The 7,774-nt window shown below is 35.6% G+C and overlaps 1 long non-coding RNA gene across 1 annotated transcript; it reads left to right on the top strand.

Annotated features, from left to right (window-relative positions):
• The first annotated feature begins 4,491 nt into the window (after positions 1-4,491).
• Positions 4,492-7,084, top strand: LOC113322611. The gene is made up of 5 exons (XR_003347238.1): positions 4,492-5,483; positions 5,589-5,624; positions 5,976-6,055; positions 6,721-6,829; positions 7,026-7,084. It is a non-coding gene; the product is annotated as an uncharacterized LOC113322611 (long non-coding RNA).
• Positions 7,085-7,774: the final 690 nt, after the last annotated feature.

The following is a 7,774-nucleotide window of genomic DNA, read 5'->3' as shown; positions in this document are numbered from 1 at the left end:
TGCGACTCGTAAAGCTCTACCTCTTATTATAGTTTGTGCTTCGGGAGGAGCGCGCATGCAAGAAGGAAGTTTGAGCTTGATGCAAATGGCTAAAATATCTTCCGCTTCATATAATTATCAATCAAATAAAAAGTTATTCTATGTATCAATCCTTACATCTCCTACAACCGGTGGGGTGACTGCAAGTTTTGGTATGTTGGGAGATATCATTATTGCCGAGCCTAATGCCTACATTGCATTTGCGGGTTTGGTAAAAGAGTAATTGAACAAACATTGAATAAGACAGTACCTGATGGTTCCCAGGCGGCTGAGTATTTATTCCACAAGGGCTTATTGGACTCAATCGTACCACGTAATCCTTTAAAAAGTGTTCTGGGTGAGTTATTTCAGCTTCACGGTTTCTTTCCCTTAAATCAAAATTCAATCAAGTAGAGCATTCAATTCAGTTATTTTATTTGCGGCAAAGAAGTTTTTTAGTTATTGGTAAAGAAAAAAAGAAGAGTTCGTTTTCATTACGGGCATAAGATCTATTTATATTGTAAAAAGAATCAGAAGTTTCGGATACTTACTTTTTCTTTTTTCCTCCAGATATGTATTTTATACCTATAATTGGTGCTATATTACTGATTAGTAATCAGGAATCAGGAAGTTTCGATCAACAGGATAAAAGAATACATTCTTCTTTTGTTTTAGCAAAATTTTATGAAGAAAAAGAATTTCATCTTATCCTCTTACGTATTATAGATATAGAAAAATTCAAATCTATAAAATAATAGAATAGAAATCGTGCATATTTCAATATTTCCCGTGAGAACTCATATTTAGTTCTACATTCCTTGCACTTATTATTCTATACTTATAATAAATAGATATATTTATCATAAGATATCTTTATAACAGGTACAAATTTTAAATCGAGGTATCCATTCTATGACAACTTTTGATTTACCCTCTATTTTTGTGCCTTTAGTGGGCCTAGTTTTCCCGGCAATTGCAATGGCTTCTTTATTTCTTCATGTTCAAAAAAATAAGATTGTCTAGATTCCTATGAAGCAGACGCTTTTATATTTAACCAATTTGATGAATTATTTCTAATGGTTCACATCATAATAGTGCTAGTTGATGAGAGTTACTTCGGGAACAAAAAAGTAAAGTAAAATTCATTTGGGTTATTCTCTCAATTCCAATAAAATGCAACTGGATCTAGTATGAACTGGCGCTCAGAACGTATATGGATAGAACTTATAACGGGGTCTCGAAAAACAAGTAATTTCTGCTGGGCCTGTATCCTTCTTTTAGGTTCACTAGGGTTCTTATTGGTTGGAACTTCTAGTTATCTTGGTAGGAATCTGATATCCTTATTCCCGTCTCAGGAAATCCTCTTTTTTCCACAAGGCATCGTTATGTCTTTCTATGGGATCGCGGGTCTGTTCATTAGCTCCTATTTATGGTGCACAATTTCGTGGAATGTAGGTAGTGGTTATGACCGATTTGATCGAAAAGAAGGAATAGTGTGTATTTTTCGTTGGGGATTTCCTGGAATAAATCGTCGTATCTTCCTTCGATTCCTTATGAGAGATGTCCAGTCGATTAGAATCGAAATTAAAGAGGGTCTTTTTCCTCGTCGTGTCCTTTATATGGAAATCAGAGGTCAGGGAGCCATTCCCTTGACTCGTACTGATGAGAATCTGACTCCACGAGAAATTGAACAAAAAGCGGCGGAATTGGCCTATTTCTTGCGCGTACCAATTGAAGTATTTTGAAATGAACTGCGAAGAAGAATTAATGTTTTGTTAGCATGGGGGGAAGGAACAGAACTAAGGAATCTTCATTTTATAGAACTCATGCTTCATAGAAATTTTCGATCGGATAGAGTCGACGAAAGAGGTGGTTTCCTTAGTAATTTACATATTTAAAATGCCACAAAAAAAACATTCACTACCCTCACATATCTTGCATCTATTTTATTTTTACCCTGGTGGGTTTCTCTCTCATTTAATAAAAAAAATCTGGAATCCTGGGTTACAAATTGGTGGAATACTAGGCAACCCGAAATGTTTTTGAATGATATTAAAGAAAAGAATCTTCTAGAAAAATTCATATAGAATTAGAAACTTTTCTTTTTGGACGAAATTATAAAGGAGTACCCGGAGACACATATACAAAAGCTCCGTATAGAAATCCACAAAGAAACGATACAATTGGTCAAGATGCACAATGAAGGTCATATTCATAGCATTTTGCACTTCTCGACAAATATAATCTGTTTCGCTATTCTAAGTGGTTATTCTATTCTAGGTAATGAAGAACTTCTCGTTCTTAATTCTTGGGTGAAAGAATTCCTCTATAACTTAAGTGACACAATAAAAGCTTTTTCTATTCTTTTATTAACTGATTTATGTATCGGATTCCATTCGCCTCATGGTTGGGAACTAATGATTGGCTCTATCTCCAAGGATTTTGGATTTTATCATAATGATCAAATTATATCTGGTCTTGTTTCCACTTTCCCAGTCATTCTAGATACACTTTTAAAATATTGGATTTTCCGTTATTTAAATCGCGTATCTCCGTCACTTGTAGTGATTTATCATTCAATGAATGACTAAAGACTGATTCACCGATATTAATCAAATCATAATTTTTTTACTTTGTTTGTGTATGTACAAACAAAGCATTCAAAATCTTACTCACCTTTTATATTTATACCCATCCCAGAGACTCTTCCTGTTTCCTGTATTCCATTCCAGTAAAATTATTCCATTACAATAGCAGAATCGTGGATAGGGAACTATACTAGTAACCTACCTAATTTATTGTAGAAATTCTCGGGATCAATGATTGGACCATGCAAAAAAGAAATATCTTTTCTCGGATAAAGGAGCAGATGGCTCGATCCATTTCTGTATCGATCATGCTATATGTAATAACTTGGTCATCTACTTCATATGCATATCCCATTTTTGCGCAGCAGGGTTATGAAAATCCACGAGAGGCGACTGGGCGTATTGTCTGCGCCAATTGTCATTTAGCTAATAAGCCTGTGGATATTTGAGGTTCCACAAGCGATACTTCCTGATACTGTATTTGAAGCAGTTGTAAGAATCCCTTATGATATGCAACTGAAACAGGTTCTTGCTAATGGTAAAAAGGGGGCTTTGAATGTAGGGGCTGTTCTTATTTTGCCTGAGGGATTCGAATTAGCCCCCTCAGATCGTATTTCTCCCGAAATGAAAGAAAAGATGGGCAATCTTTCTTTTCAGAGTTATCGTCCCACAAAAAAAAATATTCTTGTGATAGGTCCTGTTCCAGGTCAGAAATATAGTGAAATCACCTTTCCTATTCTTTCCCCAGACCCCGCTATTAAAAAAGACGTTCACTTCTTAAAATATCCTATATATGTAGGCGGGAACAGAGGTAGGGGTCAGATTTATCCCGATGGGAGTAAGAGTAACAATACAGTCTATAATGCTACATCAGCAGGTATAGTAAGTAAAATTGTACGTAAAGAAAAAGGGGGATATGAAATAAGCATAGCAGATACGTCAGACGGTCACCAAGTGGTCGATATTATACCCCCAGGACCGGAACTTCTTGTGTCCGAAGGCGAATCTATCAAGCTTGATCAGCCACTAACAAGTAATCCCAACGTGGGTGGATTTGGTCAGGGAGACGCAGAAATAGTACTTCAAGATCCATCACGTGTCCAAGGCCTTTTGTTCTTCTTGGCATCTGTTATTCTGGCACAAATATTTTTGGTTTTGAAAAAGAAACAATTCGAGAAGGTTCAGTTGTCTGAAATGAATTTTTAGGTCCACGTATTTATTAACACACACATAAAGTTAATAAAAACCAAATTCTTGTTGATCGATGTAATTATGTATGGTTAAAAATAGTATTTAGTTTACTTGCTTTGCTGCTACTGTTTGTTTTTATACCAGATATTGGGAAGTATTTAACTTTTACTTTTCATGCTAGTAATAGACTAGTATTATATTGTGAAGAACGCGTTATTTGACGTGAATCCAGCTCCCTTTTTCAATCCAAATAGGAGTTGCGTTACTATCTTACTATTGTCAAATTTGAAATGCCACGAAATAAATGAAATAAAAAGTCTCCTATTCCATATAGAAAAAGGGAATCAAATTCGAATAGGAGTAGATAATCGACATAAGTGGTAGGAGAGGAGAATATAAAGCAAGGAATAAATGAAAGGAACAACCTATTTATTATAGGAGGGATTCTTTATCTTTCTAATCTTCGACACAAGAAAAGGGTGAAAATTTCTTTTCTTGTGTCGAATGAAAAATGATTCTTAATCCCCTTACGCCTAAGAAGTACTATTCCCTTTTTTCTAAGTTTATCGGAACCTCGCCGCTTTGGATTTCTAAAAAGTAGTGGACAAGAAAAAGGGGGGGGGTGGAGTATGGAGTAGCTCGTTGAGTAACTCGAACTTCTTCAATGAACTTCTAAAAAAGATGTCAAGCTCCTGATTCCACCTTGTTATTAACTTTGACTTCTGAAGATGTGACTCCTTCCCCTGCAGGGTCTACAAGCACTTACGCTCAAGGGAGAGTGGAAGAATTTGAATTTGTGGACTACTTAAAGATTCCAGAAGAGTATGAAACTTTGTATAAGAAGATCTATGATAAGTATGGGCATATGGCGTCCAAAAAAGTCATCAAGTTCAATGATGCTATGTTACTGACATGTGTTACCAGTCTATTAAAGATCATCTCGGATATGGAAACTGTGCCAGGTGCGGAACTGAGTGAAGCATTGCTGGAGAGATGGGAAGGACACATCAAAGATGCTGAGACCTTGGAATTCAATATTAAGTGGCTTCGAGAAGGCTTTAAGCGGCTTAAGAAACATTGGATCTCTTCAGTCGGGATAGATAAAAAAGTTGAAAGTTATGAACAAGTATTGGATGCATGCAGGTGAAATGTGTTGGCCTCCTGACAAGAAAAGACCAACTTGAAACTGAACTTTCAGAAGTGAAAAGTCAGATAGTGAAAGCTGAAGCGACGATTTCGTCTGTGGAAGAAGCTATTCAAGAAATGCAGACTCAAAAAACCAAATTTGAGCGTGAACCTGTTCTTGGAATAGTGCTTAGCTGAATTTAGAAATTGCAATGAAGCAACCAGAGCCATATGGCCTAGAGAAAGAGACATACATCACGTATCTTATTACAAGTTCAAGATTATTGGTGATGTTCAGTTTCTGTCAAAAGGTTTTTGCATCTTGTGCATGGGTGTGTATTCAGTATGAACTTGAAATAACTTTCTTTGTTTCTCTATGTTGGTTGTTAGTGAATGTTGGTTGATTCAGATGTTTACGAGTGATTAGCATGTCTGCTTACTCTGCTACAGTAAATGTTAAATGGTTGATCAGCAAATGCCGTTCTCAACTGTTTTGCTAAACATAATTGTCTATTGTCTTGTTTTACTTTCTGCATCTTCTTCTCTGAAGATTAGCAAAAGGTAATGAATTTTAACCTTAACTTATTTCATTTGATACTTATAGTTATTTTTGCCTTTGTTTTACACTTTTACCTGGCTGACATTTAGGGTTTTTGCTGTTTGCAGATTTTTTGTTGGTAATTGACGGTGTTTCTTACAAAGGTAAAAAAACCCATTTCTTTAAAATCTAGGGTTTTATTTAATTGCAAGATTTTTATAATTTATAGAGCTTGATTTGTTGAATTGGACTGGCTTCCTCTTTGATTATAAGTTCTGGATATTGTTTAATAACATGTTTTAGGATCTGGATTTTTGTTTTTCTGACTCAATTCCGCCTACATTGTGGGAAATCGATGATTTTTGTTACGCTTTATGGGTATGCTTGTTATGGATGTTGTAGAACTCTTGATGATCATCTGGATTTGGTTCCTTTCTGTGACTAATTGTATTTCACTCTGAAGTATGGGTTGTAAAGGCATCCACTCTGAAACTCTTACTGGGTTCTCTTTTCAGCTCTTGACAAAATTAGGCGACCTCTGTATGAAAAGTATTCAGTGTCAAAGTTTGCCTGGACAACAGAAGATATCGTTACTGTAAGTAATCAGCATCTGTCAGAAACTCTCAGATTTCTGAATTTCCCTTGAGTGAGTTTTTCTCCGCATTGGGGACTTGAATATATCATTGTGTTTTGGCTATGATTTTGTTGATTTGATATTGCATTCTGTCTATGATTTCTGAATAAACATATATGTCTGCATTTGTGTTGAATTAATCAAGGTTGAGGCATCATTCATGAATCATCTGTGTGTTTCAATTATGCTCTTCTTTAGAAGCTTTAGAGTCTCCGACCGCTGATTCACTCTTCATTTTGTGCAATTTGGTTTTTTACTTTTGTTAATTTTGCTTGTGAATCATGTTTTTACTTTGTTGAGTATTTTTGTATCCCTTATTGTGATGACTAAGATTTAGCCATCTAGGGTTCATTTAGGTTTCTATGTCATATATCTCTTGTGCGTCAAATTAAATTCCTTATGATTTTCAACCAGTTTTAGGGGTTTGGTTTTAGCTGTCAGCTTAGGATGTTGATGGTATTATGTGGTGTATTAGTGCTTTCAATCTCAGTGTGGATTCCAAATGAGCATAGTTAAAGAGACTGTTTTTTAAGAATCCAGATTTTTACTTTTGAGTTTCGTAAGTGTCCTTTTCCGACCTTTTCTCAGTATCTGTCCTAACATGTGCTTGTGGTTAGTTTCTACAGGGGAAAGCAACAAATATTAGTTTGTATGAGCTGTAACATACTGGATTCCTGAATAAGAGCCCCTGTTTTGTGCAACTCGTTGAGTAGAGCTAGAGATTTTTATGCAAAGGTGAGTTTCCGAGGTAGATTTCAAGGACGAAAAAGTCCAAGAGGTTTTTACGTAGTGCTGGAAAGAAATATGCAACCGCATCCTCGCCGTTTCAATTTAAATCTATGTGATAAGTTGGTCGTTTCAATTTAAATCTATGTGCTTAGGTACATAATGCAGTTTTTTTTTTTTCTTTTATTTTTTTCTATTGTAGCAGAAGATATGGAAATCCTGGCTGGAGATATCCCAAATTATTCAACTTCAGAAAGATCAGTTACATCAGTAAGTCAAACACTTGGGAATCTTTTCATAGAAATGCAGTATGGTTTATAGGATCTTGCTGATGGGCTTGCAGGTCAAAATTTCAAAAGGATAGTGAAGTACGCCTGAAGATAATAGGAAATCGAGTTGACCTCCTGCTCCTCAGAAAGTGGAGACAAATAACTCAGGGAGAATCAGAACATCAAGTTCCTCATAATGCACACATGCTCCATTTTCAGCCTTCTGGATCTTTAATCTATCGGAGGTCAGTACCATGAATTTCTAACTTCCATTGTTTTAAACTTCTGATGCCTTAGTTTAGGTTTTTGAATTTCTCAGTTGCAGAACGGGGTGGGAACTTAGGAAGGTTACTAAAATTACAATATATTTATGGAACATCTAGGAACTAGTATATCAAATTGCTAGACACATAGATAAGAAGTTCATTTCAGTAACCTCTATTGTCAATTAACCATGAAGGTGTGCACCCCTTCTTATCCTTGTGTCCTTAGCAATAAAAAGAAGAAAGTGTAAATTTCTTCTCTGCCAAGGTTACTACTCATGAGCTGTTGTTGGCAGAGAAGAGAAAGAAAATGAAGAAGAAAGAAAATAAATGGAAATCCAGAAAAATAGTACTTTTTATGTTTTCGATGTATTTTACAAGAAAAAAATAAAAAAAGGGAAAAATGCAAAAACCAGATAGAG

This window comes from Papaver somniferum, chromosome 11 (genome assembly GCF_003573695.1).
Source record: "Papaver somniferum cultivar HN1 chromosome 11, ASM357369v1, whole genome shotgun sequence".
Lineage (NCBI taxonomy): Eukaryota > Viridiplantae > Streptophyta > Magnoliopsida > Ranunculales > Papaveraceae > Papaver > Papaver somniferum.
Note: the sequence above shows the minus strand (reverse complement) of the source record. Positions and strands in the feature narration are given on the sequence as shown.